The sequence below is a fragment of the Malaclemys terrapin genome, chromosome 6 (genome assembly GCF_027887155.1).
Source record: "Malaclemys terrapin pileata isolate rMalTer1 chromosome 6, rMalTer1.hap1, whole genome shotgun sequence".
Lineage (NCBI taxonomy): Eukaryota > Metazoa > Chordata > Testudines > Emydidae > Malaclemys > Malaclemys terrapin.
In genome coordinates, this window is record NC_071510.1 from 76,630,137 (window position 1) to 76,657,992 (window position 27,856).

Sequence of the window (27,856 nt, forward strand, 5' to 3'; positions counted from 1 at the left end):
TATTGTCTGTGGAAGCAGGATACGTCAGATAGCTATAGGTCTGTTGCAAACCACTTTGAGGTTGGAAAGCCCATTGTTGGCACTGTGGTTGTGCAGGCTGGTGAGGCAGTTAACACCATGATTTACCCACAGGTAGTTGCCATAATAAAAGTTCTACAAATGATAGCTGGATTTCAGAGGATGGGATTTCTGAACTGTGCAGGGGCCATCAATGGCACCCATATCCCAATGTTTTGCCCATCAAAAGGGTCATCTGAATATGTGAACTGAAAACATTATTAATCAATTGTTCTGCAAGGCTTAGTGGAACAACAGACACAGATTCTCAAATACAAATATGGGGTGCTGAGGTTACCTTCAGTTCATCATTAATAAGGAGGACCAAGACACAATTAAATAAAGCATAAATTTTAATAAAAGTATGAGGTAAAAGGTTTAATGGAAAGATTTTGAAATCAGAACTAGAACATATTTGTTATCAAAGGATCTGTTCACAACTGAGAACAGTTGTAAGAACTAAAAATGGGTTTTGGGGGGGGGGCTGGAACATAACAGTGTTCCAGTATTTTTGGAGACTCAGTGTTCTCCTTCTGGTCAGTCAGAAGTGGAGAAGGGTGTCACTGCAACCCTGGGCTGGAGAAGGTGGTAGTGGTGGCTGATGGGCTGCCTATGGTGTTTCAGCAGCAGGTAGACACTGCACTCTTTTGACCACCAGTTCAATGAGCCTCTCTATTAGGGAATGCTCCCATTCCCTTTGGCATGCCTCCATGTCCATGAACCAGTTCATGCTGAAGAGATCTCTCCTCCCGTGTTCAGAGGAATTCAAATTGCTCCTGGTTTTTCCTGTCCATCCCTATAAGCAGCTCCTCCATGGTCCTTCTTCATCTACCTTTGCTGTCTCTGGATGCTGCTTCTGCCCTTTCGGTGAAATGGTTTCAGTCTCAGGAGCCCAAGGTTCTGCCAATTCAAACAAGGAGAGAATGATTTTTTTGGCCTTTGGAGCAAGCCAAGAAATTCTTCTGCATAACATCATTTTGCTATAGAAGGCCACAATTTTGGTACTTTTTAGCATTCCAGGAATGCAATGGCCTCACTATACTTGTTTCTCAGACAAGTTCTGCAGCCCATAAAAGGAGCAGAGGCTAATAATTATAAGAAAACTCTATTAGTGTTTCTAACCTTTTAAATGTTCATATTGACTCACAGGAGATGAGGACATGGAGGGAGAATTCCTTACCCAGGGCTATGTTACCAGTTTACAATTCCTTTCCTTAAGGCTGGCCAACATTTGGAGAACATGGCCATTTTCAAAGCACCAAAATGGAAACGAGAAGGGAATTCCAATCCTGTGGAAACCTGGCAACCTATGACAGAAAGATGTTCCGGCCAATGGCCACTCCTTTATATATTGCTGAATGGAGGAGTTTGGTCAGCTATGATGGAAAACCAAGCAGATTTGCACTGCCAGTGAACCTGAAGAATAAACTGGAGTTTTTTCTGCAACAGAAATTTGCTGAAATATTCTGCAGGATTGGGAGGCAATTCCACTGAAAGTTGACTATATTCTCAGCTACAATAGGGGGATTTAATGCAAAAGGAGATTTGAACCACAAACTTCCCCCCGGCTTGGCTATACCAGAAAATCCTGACTCTGTGCCTGCTTTATAATGGTGAAATGGACAGGAAAAGAGACACACCACAACTTCATTGGGGTTCCTGAAATTCAGCTCAGCACCACAACCACTTGCCTCAGACAACTGGAAAGAGACCATCATGACCAAATGGGTCTTGAACCTGGGTCTGCAGGAACAATCATGCTCCAGCCCTCCATCTGGCAGCCTGTTGATGCTTGTGTACCTGGGATCCATGAAGCCCAGCCCCAGTTTGAGGCTCTGTCCTGCAATCCTGATTCATGGCTCTGCTCTCCAATTGGTGTCCTGCTTCTGACCTCCTGATCCAGCTGATTCTTGACTCCTGTCTTGTGACTGTAGACTCTGGCTCTGACTACTATGTGTGGCTGCCCATGACCCGGCCATGATAGGGACACTGCAGTTTTTAACCAACCACCAGACCTGATCCTTCTCCCACCCACACTCCCTGGCATGGGCAGCATGACTGTATGTGGGGAAAAGGCAGACATCAAGGACAGAGGCTGGAAAGATATTGTAATCTTCCAAGGGAGAAAAGACGGCTGTGACTAACTTTTCCTTAGACAGCCAACTGTTGTCAGCTGTATAGTATTGCCAGCTTTCTACAACTGTATTCTGTTCCCTTCCCCAACCAGAACCTTTCCAAACTAACCCCCACAGTCCACAGGTCCCAGGACCATTGCTGCCTGACTGCCGGCTAAATAATGCACAGACATATGAGCGGTACTGATTTTTCCTGTATAAAGTGTTTGAAAAAAACAGTTTTAGAAGCCAAATGCATAATTATGGTTCATCACAAATTATTGATTTAGAACTGTCTCGCTTGAGGAACATTTCAGGGTGGAGCAGAGTGGGGGCTGGATGCAGGGCGTGGAGGGATTTGGTAAGGGGCGGAGGATGATAATGCTATGGCTTCAGCGCTGTGGTTCAAATACACAGAGACATACCAATACACAGCATATTATCCAGGGAGGAAAAGTCAGTGTACAGTACTTTAAATGCCTTTGATCTTAAAAGTGGGAATTTAACACTAGAGCAATAGGGATATTGATGGGGTAGGTGCAGGGCCACTAACTTACAAGCTTCACATTCTGGTTCCTGCCATGGCTTGGGGTTGTTCATTGAGGGGGCTTCTTCAATCTGCTCACCACGTAAAGATGCAGAATCACATGTATTTCATCCTCTGGATCTTCTGGGACCTCCAGACCTGCATGGTTCCTGCTCCCTCCTCATACTGGCCCTCATCAGTGTCCTCTCAGAAAGTGAGATCAGCAGGGTTGAGCAGGGGATCATGAGCCAATTCATGCTCAGTAGTGGGAGTTCTTAACAACACCCAGTCAAGCTCCTCGTAGAAGGGACATGTACAACAAGCCTTCCAGGCCAACTGTTGGAGTCTTTGGCCTTCCTGCACAGGAGCATCACGTGCTTCATGTGTTCCTGGCACTTGGATGGAGTCTACTAAATGCCCATCTCCTTCAGCCTCTGTGAAATTTCCCAGTAGAGATGAATGTTCCTACTGCTCTGGCCAAATACATAGCATATGGTTAAGGCCCTACCAAATACACGGTCCATTCTGATCAACTTCACCATCATTGGATTTTAAAAATCATTAATTTCATGATTTGAGATATTTTAATCTGAAATTTCACGGTGTTGTAATTTTAGGGGTCCTGGGCCAAAAAGGTGTTGGGAGGGGGTGTCGCAAGGCTATTGGGGGGGGGGGGGAGTTGCGGTATTGCTTTACTTCTGTGTTGCTGCAGGTGGCAGTGCTGCCTTCAGAGCTGGGCAGCTGGAGAGCGGTGGCTGCTGGCTGGGAGCCCAGCTCCGAAGGCAGAGCCACTGCCAGTAGCAGCACAGAAGTAAAGATGGCATGGTATGGTATTACCATCCTTAGTTCTGCTGGTCTGCCCCGTGAAATATGAATAGTATAGGGTAAAAGCACACAAAAGAACAGATTTCAGGGGAGAAGACCAGATTTTACAGTCTGTGATGTGATGTGCTTTTCATAACCATGAATATGGTAGGACCCTATGTATGGTATCCTCTGCCCACACATGGATTAGCTGCCAGGCATGGTCAGCAGGGCAAGAAACTGCTTTTGGAACTGGCTCCTATTTTCACATGTAAGCAGTGCAGCAGAAAGGTGTTCTGCTGTGGTCAGTTAATGCAGCACACTGCTACTGGGACACAGGGACCTAAAGAAAAGAGCTCAGTGCATTGTGGTAATAGGAGAGGACGATTAATGAAACACTGCAAACAGGCATGGGTATGGGGCTATGCCACAGCCTAAGACATGTACTTACCAACATCCTTCTGGCATGCTAGCTCACTTACCCTCTACTCTCCTTCCGACATGTGCTTTTGGGGTTTCGGTGTGGACAATAAGGGCTTAGGGGACAAGCCCGTGCATGGACATGTATACAGCTGCTAGTGTAGATACACCCTAAGAGGCATAGTGCTGTAGTCACAACCGGGGACGGAGGGGTATTAAAGACTATGATGGCTTTAAGCTTCCTTTGTGCCTTCCTGATCTTGGGTTTGTCCAGACAACCCTGAGGGTGTAAGTCACCGCAGCCTCCTAGGACTGCTCCTTGTGCCACACGACTGCCCAGAATCAGTGCAGTGCTGTGTGCTGAGGCCCTAGTGCAACATGACCTTCCACCCCCAGCTTCACCCCAGCACATCCCCTATACAAGAGGTCCTCAGGAGGCAGCCATACACCTGTCTTCCACAGTTCACACATCAGAATAATCCTCCCCCAATTGGAACTAGGGCTTTTAGGATTCTTTAATGTTGTTCCAGCCCTCTTGCCAGGCAAAGTGTCTGGAGCAGGGGTGAGAATCTCACCCTGTGTCATTCATTTGGGATTTGTGAGGGGCAATCATAATGATGCAATTGTGAAGCAATGCTTTTTGTTCTAGAATAAGTTACCTATTATCTGACTGAGTATTTATGAATGGATCGGGCTTAGATTCAGAATTCAGAGAAGTACAAGTAATTAACAACATTTAATATAATTCTGTATTGGTGTTTGCTTTTGTGCTTTCCCTTTGTATTTTGTATCACATCATAAGAAATTATATTTGTAAAATTATCAAGAAAAAAAAATCAATGTCAAAATCATATAGAGGAGCTAGATCCTTATTGGTTTAAGTCAGCATCACTCCTCTGAAATAAATGAAGCAATATTGATTTATACTAGCTTAGGATCTGACCCTATATATCCATAATTATAGGAAATAGAGTGACACAAAACTCTGCAGGAAGTCATCCTTACATAAAAGTAAATTCCACCCCCCACATTTAGGAGTGGAATTTACAAGTTTATGCTGAATTTGCCCTTGCATGCTTAAACAGATGGCCATGCCCTGCAGGCCCACCATGTTTTTGTGCTCTTATTTAGACTTGCAATATTTATGCTCTTAAGCACCAACTGTTGGAAATGTAAAAATCCTTATAATTCTCCATTTGGCTTGTGAATCCAGAGGCATCTTTTTGAAAAGTTGGCCCTAAGTGTTTTACAGAAATTGACAAGTGGTTAGAAGTCAACCTCACACAGGAAATCAATTTGTTTACTGGAAGTGTTACAGCAGTATGAAGAATCATCTGAATTTAATGAACTGTAGCTAATGTGCATTATTGATTAAACAAAAATCTTCCTCTTCTATAACATTCTTCTAATCAGACATGCAACCTTGTTATTATTTTGCTATTGTATCATATTAGGACAGTGAGAGTAGTTAAACTAAAGGACAACTGGACAATTTTGTGTGGATTAGCTACCAGAATTATCAATTTGTCAGCTTCTTGTATCCTTTATTTATTCCATCTACTGATTCACTCTTTCTAGATGCTTTTTTAAAATGCCAAAGTTCTGCATTTACGAGACTATGTTTAGGCACTCAAGTTTGAACATTTTTGTGTAAATTCATTATAACTAAAATTGCTTTTTTAAAAGTATACCATCATATTGTACCATACATGTAAATAAATAAATATACGCAAAAAAATTATAGGCAGTGATGACTTTAGTTAAGGTTGCCTAACACTTCCATGGTAAGCTCCTGCTTTCAGTTGTTACTTCTATTGGTTGTACTCCATTAGCTCAAGTTGTAGAGGTTCATGCTGTGGATCCAAAGGTCCAGCATTCTACTTTTGCTGATGACTCATGAACAAAGGGTCAATAGCATTCTACGTATTAGTGACTTTTTAGTTTTCTTTTTAATAGTTATCTAACTTTTTCAAAATGCATATTTATAGTTTTCTTGTGGTTCCTGTAGTTCCCATTCATTATTAGAATTCCATGTAAAGAAATTTTGGCCAAATTACATTAGTACATAAACTTTCCTTAGCTCATATTTCTGTATCCTGGTTATTGCCTTGGTTAAAAATTCACTGGATCATAGAATATGTTGGATGTTATCTTTAGAATTCTTGAACACTTTGCGAAGTCCACTTTTTAACCTCCATATTTATAAAGAATACAGCCCAAGTTTTATCTATCAGTTCTTCTGAAATCCTTCATTTACTCCAGGTTTGTTGTGTATGTCAACTGAGCATGTGTTCTCTTTTCTTATTTTTCCTGTCTTTATTAACTTATACTGTATTACTCATCACGGTTTTGCATGTCATATCTTAGTCAATTATTCCAGTCCAGTGAAGTAATCATTGTTGCCTCCACTCTTTGCACTGCACATTCCTTGCATCAGATAATTATTCACTCATAGCAGTAGTGCCCAGAGGCTCCAATTAATATTGGTGTCAATTGTGCTGAGCACTATACAAATATAAAGTATAAGAAAGTTCCTGTCCCAAACAGCTTACATCTACAGATGGACAAGATGCAACAGGTGGGTGTAGAAAACAGGGAGGGGAGGAAGGAGAAGACAAGAATACAGTGATATGAACATAAAGTTGAATATATTAGTGAAGTGTAAGCTTCGAAGTTTGTAGCACTCTACTAGACACTTTCCTTGAAGTTAAAATGGTAACACCCACTGAAATTCTCTACCTTTGATATTCAAGCAAATTCTAATCCACACAGATAGTTCACTGCAGCTCTAACAGATTTATTCACTTTGTAGATTGGTCTTTTTTGCAATGCTGTGTCAGACATTTTTCTAAAGACCATTAAATTACACCTGTGGCTCCTCTGGTGAATTACAGCTGTGTGATTGCTTCAGATTTCATAGGCAAGATTCCCTTTAAAATGAAGCACACCTGGTGTACAGAGCCCACTATCTAGGGCCCACAGTGGGGCTGGCAATGCAGGGCACCTCAGCAGTCCTGGCACATTATACAAGCGGTCATCAGATCATGACAGGTGAGTAGGAGCTATGAAATCTGCAACTTCATGGACCAAAGTGGCTCTCACATCCTGCCTGAATGTTCAGAGCAACAGTGCATACAGTGACAGCCTTTGGTTTGGGGTTGGAGGTATGCAGGAACTGCACTGAAATCCTGCAGTCTGCTAAGGAGGGGTGAATTCCATTCCCAACAACACTCATTTAGGGCCCTACAGAAAGACTGAGTCCTCAAGCTTTTAACCAGAGGGATAAAGTTTGCTATAATATTATTAGCTAATGCACCAAATATATGTTCCTACCATTTTGCCAAATGTTACAATGATGCTTTTACAGGCTATGGTCTCCTAGATATCCTATATGGTACTTTCTGAAATTGAATCCTTACGTTATTATTGTTAATATTTATATTACAGTGGTACGCAGAGGCCCCATTCACAATTGGGGCACCACTGGCTAGGCACTGTACAAACACACAAGAAGAACTCAATCCCTGACCCCAGGAGCTCGCAGTATTATATTCTTTTCATTTCACAGGTGTCTCTTTCACTAAAGAAATTATTCACTGTAATGTACATAACACTGTCCTCCAGCTTCAACACTTTTTTCCAGAATGGTTCTGTACTTATTTTTCTTATAAGAATGCTATGTTCAGAGTGTGCCAGTCTGGCAAAAAAAATAGGGCCTAATCTTGCAAGCCTTCTTCCAGGAGTAATCCTGTGTATGGGGGTCCCTAGGTGGTAAAGTCAATCGAACCTGTGATTGCACTGTACACAATTATTGCCTCAGAAGTGCCAGTGACAAACTTTTTGAAAGTTTTTTGTCCATTTTAAACAAATTTAATTTGAAGAATGATAAGGAACAGTTACATTCACAATTCCCTCAGAAGTTTCATCTTTGTTGGAAATGGAAATTTTCAAATCAGGTAAAGCACTGGAGAAAGAAATGAAGAAAGAACTTGCCATAAAGGTATTAAATAACTAATGACTGAGATATGGAAGCACACAGCCACACTCAGGGCCTGATCCAAAGCTCATTAAAGTAAATGAGAATCTTTCAACTGAAGTCAATGGATTTGGATCAGGCCCTAAGCTGGTCAGTTTCTACTACACAGGTATGGTCTGATCCTGCAAATAGATACACAACTGTGGATCACTGTCCTGCAACCACCCTAGGGGTGATTTGGGAACAAGTTATTCTATTTAGTGTGTAACATTTTCCCACATGGCTTTTATAATGTATAACTTGTACAAGAAATATGCAAACCACAGCACTGGGTTTGTCTTCATTAAATTAGTCTCATTAAATAGTGCACTGTTAAGGATTCAGAATTATCATTAATTTTAAACAATTTAAATATTGAAAGGTAAAAAAGTATAATTTTGGTGCTATATTACTAAGATTATATGGCTGCTTTCAGATCTTTATGGAGTAGCAGCAAATAGTTTATTGTACATAAAAATGTAAAGAATTCAAGCTTCAAACAACACAGACCCACAGTAAGCAGACCATTAGGAGTTAACAGCTGTAGGCTACGTCTAAGTTGGTATTAGAATCACACATCTTAGCTTTTCCTTTTTCCAAAATCAATATCTGCAAATAATAAATGAGATCCCAAAGGGTTGAGTTAAGCTCCAACCACCACAGAGTAACTCTGCAATTGGTCATTGACTCAATAATGCAGGTGAGCGCCACGCTGTAGAACATCTTTAGCACACTATAATAGAAAATTAATAGCGTTCAAATCAGCAGCGGGGTTACCCTAAGGATTACATAATAGCTTGGGTTAGAACAATGATCTAGCTCCAAGAAGTGTAAAATGTCATAAAACTAGAAAGAGATAGAATATCTCCAACATTACACATAATTTGTGTAGTGTGCACTGTTTTTCTTTTTAAAAAAACCCAACAACAACAAAGGTTCACATTATAAAAGTGTACTGTTGAAAATACTGCCAATAAACCGCATTGCAGTGGTGTCCATAGGACATATGAAACTCATATATCATTGTACTGTTAGTAGTAATAATAGAATACAAGAACTTATTTGCTGTTGGTCTTGCATAGTAGAGAGTTTAATGTTTAGTTAAATATTGTAAGGTATAACAGTATGCTCTCCATGATTGTGTATTCATTCTTTTTAAATACTAAATATACAATATCACTGATTAGATATAAAGAAAAATTGTAACTTTTCTTTTTAGTCTATATAACACCTTTCATGTCTTGTATGAGCTCATATGTGGTTGCTATTTTGGAGCCAGTATGATAACCTGGCCACAAATGCTCAGGCTAAGTATTTGAAGAATGACATAAAGAATAAAGGATAAATTACTTATTTATATTTACATTAGTTTGCTGTGCTCCAATGGTACCAGAGACTAATAAGCACCCGGAGACAGAGAAAAACAGTATTCCCATACACCTAAAGCAATGTCAGAAAACTTCTGAACTGCACAGCACAAATATCTACCTATTCAAAAGAAACAACAGACTGCATAGCATGCAATAGAATATAAATTATTCATCTATCCATTTTTCGGTGCCAGGGAACACTTTGGTCAGTGAAGGGCCCAGAAAGGAAATGTAAAAATATGTGATTTTTTAACTTAAGTAGCACTTGAGGACAGGTAGACACTATATGGAGTATTTCTACGCTTTACAAACTAAGGTGTTTCCATTATAATAAATTTTAAGGAAAACTACTTCACATCCTCTTCTGAAAAAAAGCAAACTTTAAAAACAAAAAATACCACAAAGAAATTAGATAAATTCAATACTTAATTTACAGCATGAATTAGTTTCTTAAGCTGTTTTCTGTATTAACTTCAAAGCATATCTCTAAAATATATAATAGGATACTGACGGTCATAGTTTCTGCCAGAAAGTAATGATTTCTATTGCAATTCTCAAACTTTCTCTGAAGGTCTCTGCTGCTCAAAATTCAAATAGGGCTTGACAAAAATAATATGGTCACTATAGGATTAAGTTCAGACTTACCCAGAGGCTGCCACTGTACTATACGTTTGCCCAAGCAAAAAAGCTTATGGCATTCCTCGCAGGCTACTTGTCTTACTTTTCAGAGGAGCGATGTCCTCACCCAGCTTGGCACCAGCTGTAGGAATAAAAGATCAGTGTGAAGATTAAAATCCTCTGCTGCTCTAGTGCCTTCTCTGTGGTTCTTTTTCATACAGACTTGTGCCATACACAAAATGGCACCTCTCTTTCAATGCAGAGAGGTCCAGGCTTTATATACCAAGCATCTGTATGTGAGTATACCACAAAACACTAGTTCCTTATCATGCGCTTGTTAGCTTGTCCAATCTATGGCAATCACTTCGGTCCCAGGGGTTGAAAGACACAAGATGCAGGGAAAAAAGGGAAGCAAAAGCTGAAGAAAGATCAATACTGCACTGTGAAACAAGAAGTGTAGGCTATTTACTTTTCATTGATCTGATGATGCAGGAGAAACACCTCAGACTGGCATTAAATTGAGGGAATACATCTTCTGTGTTTTTTCACCTCAAGGTCAAGAAAGAGCCAAAAAAGAAATTAGAACAAACAGAAATTAATCACAGGAGTACAATAAAACTATTAATCCACATTACAAATCCACATGGAAACATAATTAAACATCAGGCTGAATAAGGTTTACAATAAAACAAACACTGCCAGCTCTTATCTGTTTCTACTTGTACTCGGACCACTGGGAAAGAAAAACAAGTATAAGAAGAAATCTATAGCAAATCAGAGTTTAATGTTGGGACGGAGACCCTCTCTAAAATAGCCTAGCCACAAAACAAATGTCCTGAATATAATTAGAAACCTACATATGATTCCTGTTACAGGCAGATTTAACTTTTCACCTATACTTATTTAAACAAATATAGTTGAACAAATGCAGGTCTGTCGCATCTTACACGCATTTAACATGCGCGATTTCAGCTTTACGCGGTTGGCAAAAACAAAACAAAAAAAGAGAAAAATAACAATTTTAATACTGTACCTGTAGTGCGGGCGATTCCGCCCGCCATTGAATTCAATGTAATTTTGACTATACGCGGTTTTCGCTTTACGTGCTGACCGTGGAACGTAACCCCAGCGTAAGATGAGACAGACCTGTGCATCATTTTCTGAGTGATTTATTATACTATTTTATCCTGTAATTGTCTAAACTGACAAATGATGAACATCCTGGTGGGGATTCAAAGGATTTTTTAGGAAAAACAAAACAAGCCACAAAACCCCAACTAGGAAAGGGTCACCACAGAAATTTACAAATCCAAATGAAAATATGATATACAATCAAAGCTTGGACGATCCACCGCCCTGATATGAGGAAAATAGTGGTGGGCAAAACTTCCAAAAGATTTAGAAGTTCTGTTAAAATAAGCCTCCATGAAAAGTGGGCTTGAAACCTCATGAGAATCAGATCTTGTGAGATTTCCAATCTTTCCCAAATTGGCAAATCTGGAAATACTTCACAAATTACCTTTTTAGCCAAAACTAAGAAGGGCAGAGGAGCCTTACAGGACCTCTTGGTAGGCTAGTACAAGCAGGCGCAATTCCTAGAACTCATGATCAGTAAAGGCAGGCACAAGTTCAGTAAGCGAAAGCAGTGGCTCTCAACCTTTCCAGACTACTGGAACCCTTTCCAGGAGTTTGCTTGTACTTTTTTGTAGCCCAAGGATCGGCAATCTTTGGCACGTGGCCCACCAGGGTAAGCCCCCTGGCAGGCCGGGCTGGTTTGTTTACCTTCCGCATCCACAGGTTCCGCCGATCGCAGCTCCCACTGGCTGCAGTTCACTGCTCCAGGCCAATGGGAGCTGCAGGAAGCAGCGCGGGCTGAGGGACGTGCTGGAAGACTGTTACGTACCCCTGGTTGAGAACCATTGAGCTAAAGAATCATATCTTTGGTCCTACAACTTAGTATAGGGGCAGCTCATTCTCCTCTCCTGTTGGTGCTACTATTACATGGAGACACCCTCTCTTAGAGGGGACTCTGAACTTAATTGGGAATGTTCCTGATGGAAAGATCATGAGTGTTGCAATCCAGCCTTGGTCACTGCAATTCTCATGCTGCCTTGGGGAAGAGAGAGAGAGACTTCAATTTCCAAGGGATGTAAGAAGAACATGGAGTGGTCTCCATCTTGTGTAAGAGGAGCTAAGATCCTGGTAGGGGAGTGGAGATTGCTCTGAGGAGCTCTGTCCAAGACAGGAGCAGCTGCTAAGCTACTAATATAAAGCCAGAAGCTGCTACTGAGAGTCTGCTGGGGCTTAAAGCAAGCAGGAAGCCTCCAAGGCTGGTGGTAGCTTCATTAGAGCCAAGGCAGAGACTGCTGCTCTGCCCAGAACTGACAGAGGTTGGCCTTCAATGAAGGCAGTGAGCATGACCATCACCTTTGTTGGTTGGGGAAGTGCTTGCAGGGGAAGGGAGAGATCAAAGAGACTATAAGAGTTTGCCTGCATCTGATAAAGTGGTCTTCTTGTCTAATCACGACCTAGGATTATTGACCTATATTAAAACAACTCCCATCTTCAGAGGAGTTGTGCAGCTTGGAATGATCCCAAGCTAGAACTGGTCTACCCTGTGTCACCTTGCCTGGACTGTTTTACTGGAGCAAAAGAGGGCCGTCCCCAGCTTCAACATCTTGAAGTGCACCCATGCAAGCGTTTAGAACTCTGACATTCAGAGGAGTGCACGTTCAGGGGTGGGGTAATGGTGCTAGTGTAAATGTAAGTTGGTTAAATTTAATTCACTACTGTAAATTGCATTTATTGTCTTACTGAAGTGGCACCTGCTGATTTAAATGGGTTGTGATATACTAATCTCAATCTATCATGTTTTCTTAAATCAAGTAAAGGTGTTTTAACTCTAATCTAAGTGTATATTAGGTGTATATTGTTTATAATTGGTCCTTTGAGTTAGACCCATTGCATAGATTAGCTCAGGTTTATTCCTGGAGATTCCCAAGGCATTTCAGTGGACCCAACCTGGTGGAGGCACCGCCAAAATATTTTCTTTGTAAGTAAAAGGATTGCAGCAGAGGGGTGGTTAGAAGATTCCCACCTATCCAGCATCATCATTGGAATACTCAGAATCTCCTTTAATTTTGACATCATCAGGCACCCGGGCACACAAGTAAGTGCTGCCTGCTCCCAAGTAACCCAGGGGGGAACTGGTGGGTTACTTCCCAAAAATTGAGTTAATTTTTAAATTTCATGATTTTTAAACCAAATTAGATATGTATGTTTTATTTCCTTTCTGGGTTTTGAGCTTTTAGGGTTCACCTCTTCAACTTTTTTTTTTACACAATCCTGAGAGGTAGAAATGTATGTTAAAAAAAATGAAAGCTGAGATTTTCATCTAATCACACAAATCACATGAAGCTGGGGCCTGAAGGTAAAACACTAAATATATCACAAGAGTCATGATAAAATAGTGAGTGTTGGTGTCACTGACAGTACAGATACATAATGTGCCAAGCAAAAACAGAAAGTTCTTGCCCTGACAAATTAAACGTATTGTCAAAATGCAAACAATGCCCAGTACATTGAACAAAGTGGCATGTGCCACTTTTCATTACTGGAATTCAAGAGTTTGGAAAAGTGATCAGAAGGGGGAGAGAGAGGGAGTAAAAAAAATTAACTTGGGGACTGTCTGAAGACTAAAGGGCAGCATACAAGAAGGTATGAAGGCAGGAGTGGAAGAAGGAGACAGGGAAGCTTAAAGAGAAAAGCTCAGGCTGGAAGTGTAAGTGATGTATGAAGAAATGAGGGCTGAGATACAGGAAGGAGTAGAAATGTGGAGTTTTCTGAAAGGGAGGAAAAGGAGGACAATTTAAACAAGTTAGTGTTTCTTTCAGTTCAACAGTTGGGATTAAAGTTACCCGAATTGATTTGCCCATTTCTAGTGGTAATTAATGTTCAAGGCATTCAAGTATGAAGAGCAATAAAGGACCTTGAGGTTAAACATCAAAGCCAAACTGAAATAATTGCTAAGCTGCAAAAGTCAACGATACTTGAATGCCACAATCATGACTGAAAAAGAAAAGCAATAAAATGTACATTATACATTACAATAATATTTACATGTGTTACATGCACTGTAGTCTTAACATTTTATTTCAAGTATGTAATTTTAATACTTAACCATTCATACTTAAGCAGCTCATTAGGATAAATCCAGCAGGTTGTACTACAAAAAGAAAGTTATGAAAAATAATTATGGTTAATGCCTGCAGCCAGAAGTTAGCAGGTGGCTGGAAAATATTTTGAATATTTTTCATTGCTAGTAAAAAGTTTCTGGAAGGGTTTTATCATTCATATTATTTTAGTATTTGTGATTAAGATGAAACTTTATTGGTAATTAGTTGTCAGAAAAGATGCAATGAGCAAGAATGAAGATTTCTTGGTTTGTTTCATGTTTCATTTGCAGTGCTGCTGCTAAGATGTTACTGAAATATTGTCTCTGTTGTGAATTTCTTCTGTCAACGTAGCTTCTTACACTGGATTCATTTTTATGACCTAAACCTTCATAATAATTCTTGTTTCAATACTGTTTCCACTTAATACAGTGGCTGTGGTTGCCCAGAGGCAGTGATTTGTGTTTATGTGGAGAGTCTGGCATCTTTGCTGAGATTAGACATGAATTTTGATAGGGTTCCATTCCACAGTTTCTTATTTTTGTACCAATTTTTGTCTTACAGATTCCAACGGGAAATTTTGGTTTGGTCTTTGCCAGATGTCTTCAAAATTTGGAAACATACAGTTCATAAGCAGGTATGGGACAAAATGGTGTTAATGTACTTGCCCTCTTACCGTCTTGATACAGTAGTTAGAAAAAACTAATGTATTTAGCTAAACTAGACATTGCATGGTTCTGGATTATGCATTTCTAGAATGAGATCAAGTAGGGATCTCTGGGATATTATCTTCCTCAAGTGGCTTGTGATACATCTGTTTCATCTTACTTTTAAAAGTAAATTCTATAAAACATTGTTTGATCTAAGTAGAGCCTTTGTACGCTTCCCTGAGGTGTTTATTTTTGTCTGCAAAAAAGTTCCTATCATACCATAGGGGCTGTGCAATAATAGATAACATTATACAACAAAATAGATTTGTAAAAAAAAGATTAAGTGATTTTTTTTTGTATCATTTTAGGAACAGGCAGAGACTGTATGAATAACAGTGGATTCAAGTTTCCTTTTAGCTTGTCTATTTGGAATTATACCCAAATGAAAAAATGTTAGCTATAATATTATTGTGTGTAACTAGCCAAACACTGGTGCTCCAGTGCTTCATATATTTATATTAGTAATGGGGCTGATTCTAGATTTTTAATCTCTGAAAATTTGGGATTTAAAGTCTGGAGTGAAATCCTGGCCTCACTCACATCAATGGCAAATTGCCTATTGACTTAAATGATGTGAGGATTTTACCTGGGTAGCTTTTTTGGTTCAGGACCAACTTTAAATGTATATGTTGATATATATTTAAAGATACTAAGCCAGTTTCTTCCTTTTTGATGGATCAGAATGCAGGATTGGGGCCTAATCTATGTAGGTGGATTTTTGCCCATTTACTTCAGTGGGACAAAACTGGCAACTTTTTAAGGGTAACACTGTTGGTTTTTCAAATGTTTGATATTTCTTAATGTTATAAAAATGAAAATGCATTAATATGAAATGTAGACTGAAATTCTGACACCTTTTTGAAGTTCCATTGTTTAAATTAATTGACTAAAAGTCCAATAAACTCGATAGTTAATGATGAATCAATTACTGCTGCTGTTATTTTTCAAAAAATGAGAAGTATATTGGTTAATTATGAGAGATAATCAATTTTAGGTACAAGATAAGAAAACAGCATCATCTGTTTTATTTAAAAGTAAGATTTAATTTTTTATGGAATTTTTAATCACACATTTTTTACTCCCTTCCTTTTATTTTCAATCTCTTTTAGGAAGATAAACCAAGAACAAAGTAACCTACCCCTGCCTCTACAATGGACTTTTGAAGTCTGTAAAATTTCAAATCAAAGAAAGTAGCTGAAATATCAGAGAGAAAACAAATAAAAAATAGCACAGTTTTGTTGAAATATATGCAGTTTGTCACAGGTTGATAACATGATGGATAGTAGAGCAATTATTTTATATACATAAAAAGACATACAGTATACAAGTGTCAAAACATTTACACAGATTTCAGACTACTTACACACATTATAAAATACTTCATTTTCATAACAAGTGACACAGACCAGAGTGTCAAAACAAAGGGGGTGGGGGAGATGCCATTGCTTTAATGTTGGGGATCTCATAAAGTTAGAACTGCTTCAAATTTTCACTGGACATTTTGGATCTGACACAACTGGCACTGAAGCCAATGGAAAGACTCCCATTGATTTCAATGAGGGCTGGAACCGGTCCTTAAAGCATAGGGAATAAACCCCTGAGTTCTCATATAAAAACTCTCAACATTTGGGCAAAAATTCTGACTTCCATCCTATACAATTCATTTTTACGCACTGTGCAGAAACTGCACCACAGATGCTGCACTCATTCCATGTGAATTTTGCCCTTACTTTCTCAATAATCTCTTTGGTACACTGCTGATAATTAGTGAGTTGAGTCAAAAGTCAACAGATTCAGAGCAAAATCGCTGTACTATAATCTCTGTGTAGCTGGTAGGTGTGTGGGACTTGACGATCAGCAAGATAGGCTCTGATCAATGCTATGTTTGAGTGAAATGTTCACAAAACAAACTCAGTCACCTCAAATAATTGAACATTTCATACTTTGGAGACTTATTCCAGTTTTACAACCCCCAAATTGGTACAGTTAAGTGCTTTTTCTACCTTGGAGACTCTATATTTTGTATTTGTGAGTATGATGAGATATTTTATAAATAGTAAACATGGATAAAACACTACATTTAAATGATTTTTTTCTTGGCTGTTTTTTGTTTGTTTTTACAGAGGAGGTGGAAAGATGTGAAGTGAGCACAGAAAGCTTTTTGTAAAGAAGGGAGCAGAGAGAGTTCCTTCTAAATTATTTTACCATTAACATTACTCGTAGTTTTAAGAAGGTCCGGCCCCTGCAGCCCGCAATGAGTCTTCATCTAGCCCCTCTCTTCAACCTCATTTGTGGATTTTATTTTCATAAGACCATAAGAATAGCCGTACTGGCTCAAACCAAAGGTCCATCTTCCCCAGTATCCTGTCTTCCAACAGTAGCCAATGCCAGGTGTCCCAGAAGGAATGAACAAAACGGGTAATCATCAAGTGATCCATCCCCTGTCGCCCATTCCCAGCTTCTGGCAAACAGAGGCTAGGGACACCATACCTGCCCATCCTGGCTAATAGCCATTGATAGACCTATCTTCCATGAATTTATCTAGTTCTTTTTTGAACCCTGTTATAGTCTTGGCCTTCACAACATCCTCTGGCAAACAGTTCCACAGGTTGACTATGCATTGTGTGAAGAAATACTTCATTTTGTTTGTTTTAAATCTGCTACCTATTTAATTTCTTTTGGTGACCCCTAGTTCGTGTATTATCAGGAGTATATAACACTTGGTTATTTACTTTCTCCATACCAGGCATGATTTTATCTATCATATCCCCCCCTTAGTCATCTCTTTTCCAAGCTGAAAAGTCCCAGTCATATTAATCTTTCCTCATATGGAAGCTGTTCCATACCCTTGATCATTTTTGTTGCCCTTTTCTGAATCTTTTCCAATTTCAATATATCTTTGTTGAGATGGGGCAACTTCATCTGCACACAGTATTCAAAATGTGGGTGTGCCATGGATTTATATAGAGGTAATATGATATTTTCTGTCTTATTATCTATCCCTTTCTTAATGATGCCAAACATTCTGTTCATTTTTTTGACTGCCGCTGCACATTGAGTGGATGTTTTCAGAGAACTCTCCACAATGACTTCAAGATCTCTTTCCCATTTTCTTTAGCTACCCAAGGAATATTTTAGCTCAGGAAAGTAGATGTACAAAGTAAAGTACATGTCATTCTCTTTCTCATTCAGAATCAGGGATCAGTTCAGAGACAAATTATAAAACTACTGACAATGGTCAACAGGTAATACTTTGCATATTTATGATCTATTACATACATATCTCAAAATACTTTATGTATGTGGAGCCGCATAGCAGCAGCAGTGCTGTGAAAACTGGTCCTGCCCCTGCCCCTAGAGTTTTGAATGGTTGGGGACAAGCAGTCTGGCGAAAAAAACTGGGCTCTCCATCCCTCCAGAGCCCTGATTGGCTAGAGAGCTAGAAAGAAATCCTGCTGGCTTCCTGAGCCATCCCTCTTCTGATTGGAGGAAATAAATGCCATTTTTGAAAGAACTGAGCAGGCTGGTGGATAGGGGACTTGCTGCTATTGCTGCAGCGATGCAGCAAAGTCTGAGTTCAGGGCCGTGGACAGGCCCAGGGAGTAGCCTGCAGTGCTGACGAGCTGAGAAAGGAGGGGCAGCCAGAAGTAAAGTTTCTTTTGATCATTTAAAATGTATGTCATACTCCTACTGACTGCTCTTGTGCAGAATCCCGGTGCCCTGCAATGTGTGACAGGGTCTGCTCTACTCACCACTTGGTGGCGTCTCCTTGTGGCTCATCTGGGGAATTAGCTCAGCCACCTGATCTGACAACCCCCCCACACCCCTTCCTGTGGTTACTCAGCCTGCCGTTTCCTCACTTACTCCATGGTGTCTCACGTGCCAGAAGCTGCAGCACGTTCTTCTTCATGGCTTAGCCCTCCAGCTAAGTCACGTTAAAGTTCTCCCCCCTCCCAGGGTATCATTAAAGTCTGCTTCCAGATTGCTTCCAGCCATCCCAAAATGGGCTATTCCTGCTGTGTCACTCCAGCAGTGGCTTGCAGGGGAACCCAGGCCCACTCTCTACATTGGGTTCCAGTCCAGGGACCCTCAACCCAGCAGCTCTGGGCTTTTACTCTCCCAGTCCCCACTGTTCCTTCCCTGGACTGCTTCCTACTTTTCCCCCTTGTATCTGGGAGTATGACTGCAAGTTTTTTTCCTCCTTGCAGCCTACCAACTTCCTCTTTTTATAGTTCGTGCCCAGCTCCTCTCTCAGCTGGATTTCATCAGCAATTAGGCCCTTGCATGCCTTCGGTACAGCCTAAAGTAAATTGGCCTAATTTACCCCTTCAGGCCTTGCATCACATCACAACGTGCTAATAAAGATGTTGGGAGAGATCTGTGCATTAAAGCAATTCCTCCTTTCTTTAAGTTTGTAAGAGTTTGGAACAACCTAACCGAGACGGAAGCTCCCATCATACATACATTCAACTCCATCCCTGTGAGTCAGGAAAATATCATGCCCACTTTATAGATGGGAAAATTGAGGCTTTGAGAAGTTGACATGACTTGCCCAGGTTCTCACAATGACCAAGTGGCAAAGCCAAAAATAGGATTTAAGAGACCTGAATCCCAATCCCAATAATAGGCAATGTTCCATTTGATACAAAGTACTATACCTGCTCTCCATTAAAGGGGGAAATATCTACTTCCACATCAGACATTTATCTTCCACATCTTAATTTTTATCTCATTTACTATAGTTTTTCAATTAAAAAACTTCTCCTTCACTGATCAATGTGGAGCAGGGTCTGTCAATGAGGTTAGCTGAAAAAAGCTTTTGGTTTAGACCATACTGTGCTCCACAGCTATAACGTGGGGTTATGGTGAACTGACAGAATGGCAACTACTGCTCACCACTGACTGAACAGGAGAAGAACAGGCTGAATCTGAACAGAGAAAATAACATTCTTTGTGTATGTAACCCGGGTAAAGGACTCCCATCTGCTTTCACTCTGTGTCAATTTAAATTTACCCCCTTTGATTTCTCTAGATAGCACAGATATGGATTTCATGAATGTGATGAACTGAAATATAGAGCACTCAGTGCAGTGCAGCTGTGTAGCAGGAACAAGTGGGCACCCTTATAGCTACTGCTTCTTATTCTCTGTGATCTGGATGCATTATTCAGTTATTTGGTCATCTTTAAATGATGAATGTGATATGCTTTGAAACATTACCTATCACTTAAAAAAAGCCAGAAAATAGGGAAAAAAATCCCTTTAAATCTCTAAGTCACTAGCAGTAAAACTAGCTCTTAAGAGGAATGGATAGAGACCAACAATTACCTCAGAAGGATAGGATTGTAGAGACCATCTTATGTTTCCCCCAAGCAGCAACAGCAGGAGGCATAGTTTGAATTACAGAGGACCAGAAAGTGAGATAACTCTCTCCTCCTTAGAATGAAGTAAGCCAGAAGAGAAGACCCTTTGTCTTCAAAAGGGTTAGAGTGGGGAAAAAAATCAGTGAATATTAGCAGTCTCCTGTTGAGAGAGAAGAAGGGTCTTGAAGTTCAAGGAGAAGTGCTTTTAAATATTGGGCTGAAAATTGGTTTGAGTTCAGCTGAGTTGGGAGAATTTGAAAATTGTAACTCTTCAGAGAGTTACAAAGAAAATTAAGGGCAAAATAGGCTGCACAAATCAAAATGTGAAGTGTGTGATCCCCTGACCACACCCTTTGAATGCTATGGGCCAGATTCTCAAGTGAGTCACCATCGCTTTGCATCACTAAGGCAGCGCGCAAAGTGACTAATCCGCTGAAAATTCCTAGAGCATTTCCCTGGCATAGGGGAATTCTCTCAAAGGAAAATGATGGGCTCCCCAGCAACCCCACCTCTCTAGCTCACTGCTGCAGATGAAACAAAATCAAGATATGGAGAGCTGAGGATGCTGAGAGATTTTGTGTGTCTGAGAGAGAAAGAGCCTGGAAGGAGTCATAAGGTAGTCCCTGAAAAAGGATCAAATTAAGCAGCCAAACTTTGAATGTTTATCCAAAATTAATCTAATTTTTCCGTGTGTGCCCATCATATATTAATGCGGAGCAGCCCTTACTTACAGAGTACTGCTTATTTCTAATACAATCTTAAGCTAGTTAATAATGCAAAGAGGGGTTACAGTGCAGTAGGTATCTAATTTCCACTGTCACTGGAGGTCTGTGTGCCTTCAACATTTCTCAAACATTAAGTTTATCAATTAATCCTTAAAGCACCATTTTTTGTAAAATGATCATGCCTGGAACCATAAGAGTCACTGAATAAACTCACAATACTCTTTATTTGCCAGAATTATAATGAAAGTTAGAATGAAGTTGAGTTTATTTTTAAAGTGTTTCAGAAGGCTAAATTCCCCCCAGTAGTTTCAATAGGATATAGTATTCTGGATATAGTTATCATAACCTCCAATGTTTGAGAGCAGGAAGGAAAAAGAGGAAAATATTTATATTTCAAATTTGTTATGAAAGTCAAACTTCAGGTGTGTTACACAAGCCAAATATTGACTTATTTTTACAGACAGCAGAAGCTGGTTGCCTTACAACTCTATCCCGCCTCAACTCTCAGAAGGCAAGGTTCTTGCCTCAAAGGGCATAAAATCTACACACATGTTTTCAAATCGCCTGGGGATCAGGTAACTCCAGAATGTTCAGACCGCCCCATAATGGCTTGCACTAGACGGGGTACAGGATTTGTAACACTACAGTCTTTCAGAGCGTAAGCTCTTTGAAGTAGAGCTGTCTTTTCTCACGTTTGTAAACTGCATGGGACACTGCACAGAATTGCAATCTGAAGCTCCAATTCAAGATGGTATGGAAGCATATGTTTAAATAAGTGCATAAATAGTCCAGTCAAAGACAGTGGGCCTACTCGTGCGTCAACATCCTGAATCAGGACCTAAATAGCTTTTAGTGGATACCCTCTCCAGCATTTTAAAAATTGCTATATTCACGTGAAAGTGACTTTTTAGGTTTTTGCATGCTTTGTTATCAGTAATTGTCAGTCTCCTGAAATTTCATCCCAGAAAATGTTGGGGTGCAAAATCCTGAAAAATCACTAGAATATTTTGCATACATGTTATGTAAAATGCTTTACCATTTAACCAAGCTCCAGTATGTAAAAATCAGTTACATAAAGTATTCATCCCTAAACTCTTGTGCAAGATTGTCACTAAATAGCTTTTTTGTTCTGCCCATGGGTGAATACATATCATATGTTGTTAGGTAAGATTATTGTTTTATAAACAAAAAATGTAAGGGAATAATGCCAGATTATTTTTCTTACAAATGGCTGTCCAAGTACACCTATAAAGGTACAAGTGAGTGCCCCATTGTAAGAAAAATAATGTGGCATTATTCCCTAATGGATAAACAAAATTATCTGTTCTTAAAAACAAAAGGTAATCTGTTTTTATACAGTATAAAATTGTAATGCTCTCCAGGGTCATTTTGATGAAAGGCACTATGAGATTACACAATTATTATTATTAAAACATATTACTAGATGGTCAATCTCTTGAGTTGCATTAAGCCCTAAATTTACAGCACCTATTATCAAATTATATCATGAAGAGGTGTATTTACCGAATGTAACTGTACAACATCTAATGTGATGTAAAAAGACTAATTCTGCTAGAGTGCTCTAGCTAACAGTATTTGAAGGAGCAGATCTCTGCATTATGCCAACAGCACTATTGTTATGGGTGAGGAAGCGCTCTAGTATAAACTGCTATTTTAAGGCACTTATAAATATATGGAAAAAATGACTGAAGTTCTCAGTTGAAAAAGGTTAACCAAAAGGCCTTTGTTATTTCCATCACACCCTCTTTTATGGGACAGTTCCAGGATGCCAGGTGCAACACTACCTGCCTTGAGGAGAGCACTATTATCTAAAACGTGAACTATTCAAAATATATAATCTCATAAATGTTTAACGGCATCAAGCCAAGAGACTGAGGAAATTGATCCTATTTCATCAGCTGAGGAATTGGTAAGAACAGGAAGATCTCTCAGCAGGGTATGCAGACCTGGAGAGGCTCCTCATTTAAAGGAGGAAAACCTGAAGACAAAGCAGAAGGGCCATTCGTCTTCCTGGATCTTCCTCTGGAGAACTAAGCCCATAGCTCACCAACCCATATAGGCTAAGCATGCCAAGAGATCCAGGACCTATAAGGGAAATACTGAGGCCCCATTATCTAGTAAGTGTAAAAGAAGCCTAGGTAGAGACTATTTGACAATCAATCATAGAACAGTAGTAGATCTGGGAAAATTAAAAGGATTAATTGTCCAAGGCTTGATAGAAGCCCCATGGATCCAAGGATTCCTGGAGTGAACCTCAGGCTCCATTCCTAAAGGCAGCAAAGTTGAATCCAGAACCTGAATATTTTGTGATTTTTGGTGTTAAGTGACCACTGATCACTAATCCAGCTTGCCTGCGTGGCAAGATAGACTGGAGAGCCTAAGGCGACTGACTGTGACTCCATGTTAGGACTGATATAGTGATCCAGAAATTTACATTAGTTTCTGGTTGGTGAAATCTAATTCTAGAACATACCACCAGTTTGGGCTGTCTGCCCTGTTTTCGGACAGTCTGCCCTGAGGTAGTACTCATGGTCATGAACCACTCCAGACAGCATGACAATGGGAAATCAATGGAGGAATCCAAAGAGAAGTGGATGAGGTCAGAGCAATAGGCGAGCAAAACAATTTTAACAACTTATTTAATGATTTAATGTATTTAATGATATTCTGTCCAGTACAGTTTGAGATGTTGCAAGTAACATGGCTTCCTTCACGTCCCTTGGGAAATCGTTACACAACCTAAACGATCCATTGCTGGGAGAGAGAGAGAGAAAGAGAGAGAGAGAGATGAAATATGTTCAGTATAAATATTCCCTTTCTTAATTCCATCCCATTGCTTCTAGTTATACTTCCTAAAATGCTGTAGAAACATAAATTCTACTACAAAGGCATAGCTTCATAGAGAATTACATGATTTCCATGCTCACCAGACTCAGTGCATAGACTTTCTAGAAAAAATTGCTATGTAAATTTATTTTCATATTTTTACATGTGAATTCAGAGAAAGTTAATTTACAGTAACTATTTCTGCTTCTACAGTAATTCCGCTCCCCTCTGTTGTATGCAGCTTCAGTTATTTAGTGGACTTATGGCCCCACTTAAGTCATCCCCTTAGCTAAACTGTTGTTAGTTTTACTGTTTTCTTATCAGCCAGCACACCAACAAAGTAAGGTCCTGATTTAGAAGGCACATGCCTAACTGTAAGGTGAGATTAATTGGGGGCCTAAATTATTTTGATTGCTCCTCTCCAAACACTTTTAATTTTATCATTACCATTTTCATAACCATCTGGCCAAAACAGAATTTGGCATTCCAGGTGTGGTGTCACTAAAGCCAATATTGCAATATTTTGGTTTAGTGTATCGGTTCTACTTCATGTAGAGGAAATTAACCTTACTTACACAGTTCTTTAAACATTTGTGATCAAAGTTATCATATTATGTCTTTTCCTCTTGAAACAGAATTAAAAAGAAGAATTGAAACTGAATTGAAAAAAGATGTTGGCAAAGAAATGGTAAAAAGTTTTACGTTATCAAGAAAAGGAATAGCTCCAACATTGTCAATTAATTTATGATTACTCGTATTTCATTTTCTTTTGAAAACTTCCCCATCACTATGTCATGATTTAAGACTTTTTATGAATATATATTTCCGGACAATTACTAGGTTCATTGTTAATCTAAGCCCATCAGCCAGTATGTCTTTTATCATATTTGTGCCAAGGACACGATTCAGTAATAGAGGAGAGTTCATGGTTAGATAATCAGCAAATATAGGCATATTCAGCACAGTGATTTCAAGAGGTATATGTTCTTTTGGCTGTGGAGAATCTGAAAATTTTGCAATCAGGGTTTATGGGCCTAACTGAGCTCTAAACAGGGCCGGCTCCAGGCACCAGCAAAGGAAGTAGGTGCCTAGGGAGGCCAATAGAAAGGGGAGGCACGTCCGGGTCTCTTCGGCGGCAATTCAGCGGTGGGTCCTTCACTCCCCTTCTTCTTCCACGGCACTTTGGTGGCAGCTCAATCAGGTTTTTCTTTTTCTTTTTTCCTTCGCCGTTTGGGGCGGCAAAAAAGCTGGAGCCAGCCCTGGCTCTAAAGGAGTAAATCTCAGGTAAAGCTGAAGAAATATGATGAGCAGAAATCAGGTCCTATGTATTTTATAATTATGTACATAGGCATATCTATATTACATGTCTTACAAAAGAACCTTCCCCATTTCAAAGATGAGGAAATGGAGGCACTGAGAAGTTGACTTGCTCAAGGTCACACATTGAAGTATTTAGGATTAGGACTCACTATCCTGACTCCCAGCCCTGTCCTTTAGCTTCAAGACCATAGATGCCCCTGTGGTTAACTCTCTGCTGGTAAAACAGAAAAAAACTGCATACAAATTGAATGTGAGGGAGACACAGGGTGATGCTCAGACAAGAAATAATGCTTGTAGCTGAATCTTGTGCTGAGCCTCACTTCTGAACTCTTGGGGAAACAACCTACACGATATTCTACATGGAAAAGGAAGTGTTCAAAGTGAGTTTACATGGAAATGAAATCATAAATCAATAGAACCTCAAAGATACGAACACCAGAGTTACGAACTGACCAAACAACCACACACCTCATTTGGAACAGGAAGTATGCAATCAGGCAGGGCAGCAGAGACCAAAAAAGAAAAAAAAAAAGGCAAAAAAGCAAATACTGTAGAGTACTAAAAAAAATAAAGGGAAAGTTGTTAAATCTTTTTTAAAAGGTAAGGAAACATTTTGTACTTGTTTCATTTTAATTAAGATGGTTAAAAGCAGCATTTTTCTTTTGCATAGTAAAATTTCAAAACTGTATTAAGTCAACTTTCAGTTGTAAATTTTTGAAAGAACATCTATAATGTTTTGTTCAGAGTTATGAACATTTCAGAATTACGAACAACCTCCATTCCAGAGGTGCTCATAACTCTGAGCTTCTATTGTACCTGTTTATTGAGAAAGGTTTCTTAATGTGGACTACAGTTGTTGTATTAGTCTACTGTTGCTAGGGAATTGGAGTTTTAAGGGCTGATTTCTAAATGAGAGACACTAGAGAAGGGACATCAGCACAGCACTTTCATTTTGGGAGTTTGAAGTGATCCTCGTCTCCTCCTCCTTTAGCTTAACCCAAAGTGTATATTATTTAGTTTCCCATTATAGATATCGGAACTATCCATTTTAAATCATATTCACTATGAATTTAGTTTCTATAACTAGCATATTGTTTGCATTTCTAAGTATTTGCCAGTTAGATAGGAACAGCAATTTTCAGCTGATGGATTGTTTGCAGAACATCTGCTTTGACTATTTGCTATTAATTTGAAGTCCTCGGGGAATATTAAGTCATCTTTGATCTGTCCTGATTTTTGGGCTGCTCTGGGGGCAGAAAACAACCACAGAGCAACCCAAGGGATACTGTTTTAAGGTATGGCAGCTCAGTTCAGGCTTCCAGTAGATGATGGAGCCACCAAGAAGATACTGACACACCCCATTCCTACCCCTCCAACTGTCAGCCTTGCCCCAGCATGGTTCTTTCAAGGAGGCCTACGTTTGACAGCAGGTCCTATGCAATAACTGCACCAGCAGAATTCTTCCCTGGCTGGCTAAGGGCTTTACAGCACCTCAGCACTCTTACACCCACTCAGAGGTGACACAGTAGGGGTGAAAATCTCATCCAACATATTGCTTAATAAAGTGCTGGCTGATATGGCAGTTTTCTTGCATATGTTGAAATACCTTACGGATATTCTTTGACTTCAAATGTATGCAATTCTTGCTTTGTTCAGTCTGTTTGACTCAACATGCATATTCTAACAAACTGAAAACCTTGCTCTTTTCACTGTCCACCGAATATTGCAGTGTTTCCCATTTTTAGAACAGAATTATGACAATTACCAGGCAGACAGTCCCATGGGTTTTCTTTAGAGGGAAAGACACTAAATACAGCACATATTAGATAATATTTTAGAAGATCAAATCATATTGCACACTGTACCAAGTATGTGCATTCACATATTATCTAGTCAAGGTCGAGATTTAGAAAATTGAAAAGAAAAGGACCAGATCTTCCAGTCCATACTCAAATACATTCCTCGCTAGGTCACATACTCTCATTGACTTCAGCATTGACCACAAAAGTACGGAATAACAGTGTTCATTATTATTTATTTTAAATTATGGTAGTGCCTTCAGACCCCAACTGGCAATAGGGTCCCATTGCACACAGTCAGACCTTGCCCTGAAGAACTTGCAATCTAAATATAATAGAAAGATACGAATGGAAGAGGAAACAGACCCAGGGCTTGTCTGTACAAATAGTTAGCTCACCGCAAGCTGGGGAGCAAAAATCTGCCTCGCACTAGCCTGCCATGCACTAAGTGTATGTTGGACCCTGCTGCCATGCATTACCCCTGTTTCAAAGTGAGGTAGATCAAAGCCCACTAGGGAACTTTTAGTGTATGACAACAGGGTCCAATAAACAGTGCACAGGAGGCTAGTGAGAGGTAGATTTTTACACCCCAGCTTGCCATGAACTAAGTGTTCACATAGGCAAGCCAACAGAAAGATTAAATGATTTTGCCCAAGGTCAAGCAGCAGGACAGTAAGAGAGCCAAGAATAGAACACAGTTTTCCTGGATCCCAGCTCAGTGCTCTGTCCTTTTGACTACACTGCACCACTTGTATGAACAAGAATTGGAAGACCAGGCACAAGCTTACTTGAATGCTAGTCTTTCTGAGTAAAGAAGAAACTTGAAAGTAAAAGCACTAAAAAGAGGATGTCAGTGACTAACCAGAGCCACATATATTAAGCAAAGTATGTGATGGAAAGTTCTAAAACTAATGTGTACTAAAAGAGCTATGATTCCTTTCAAAACCCTTCAGGGTTGGCAGATTGCCCAGAAAGTCCTTGAAAATGGAGCCCACCT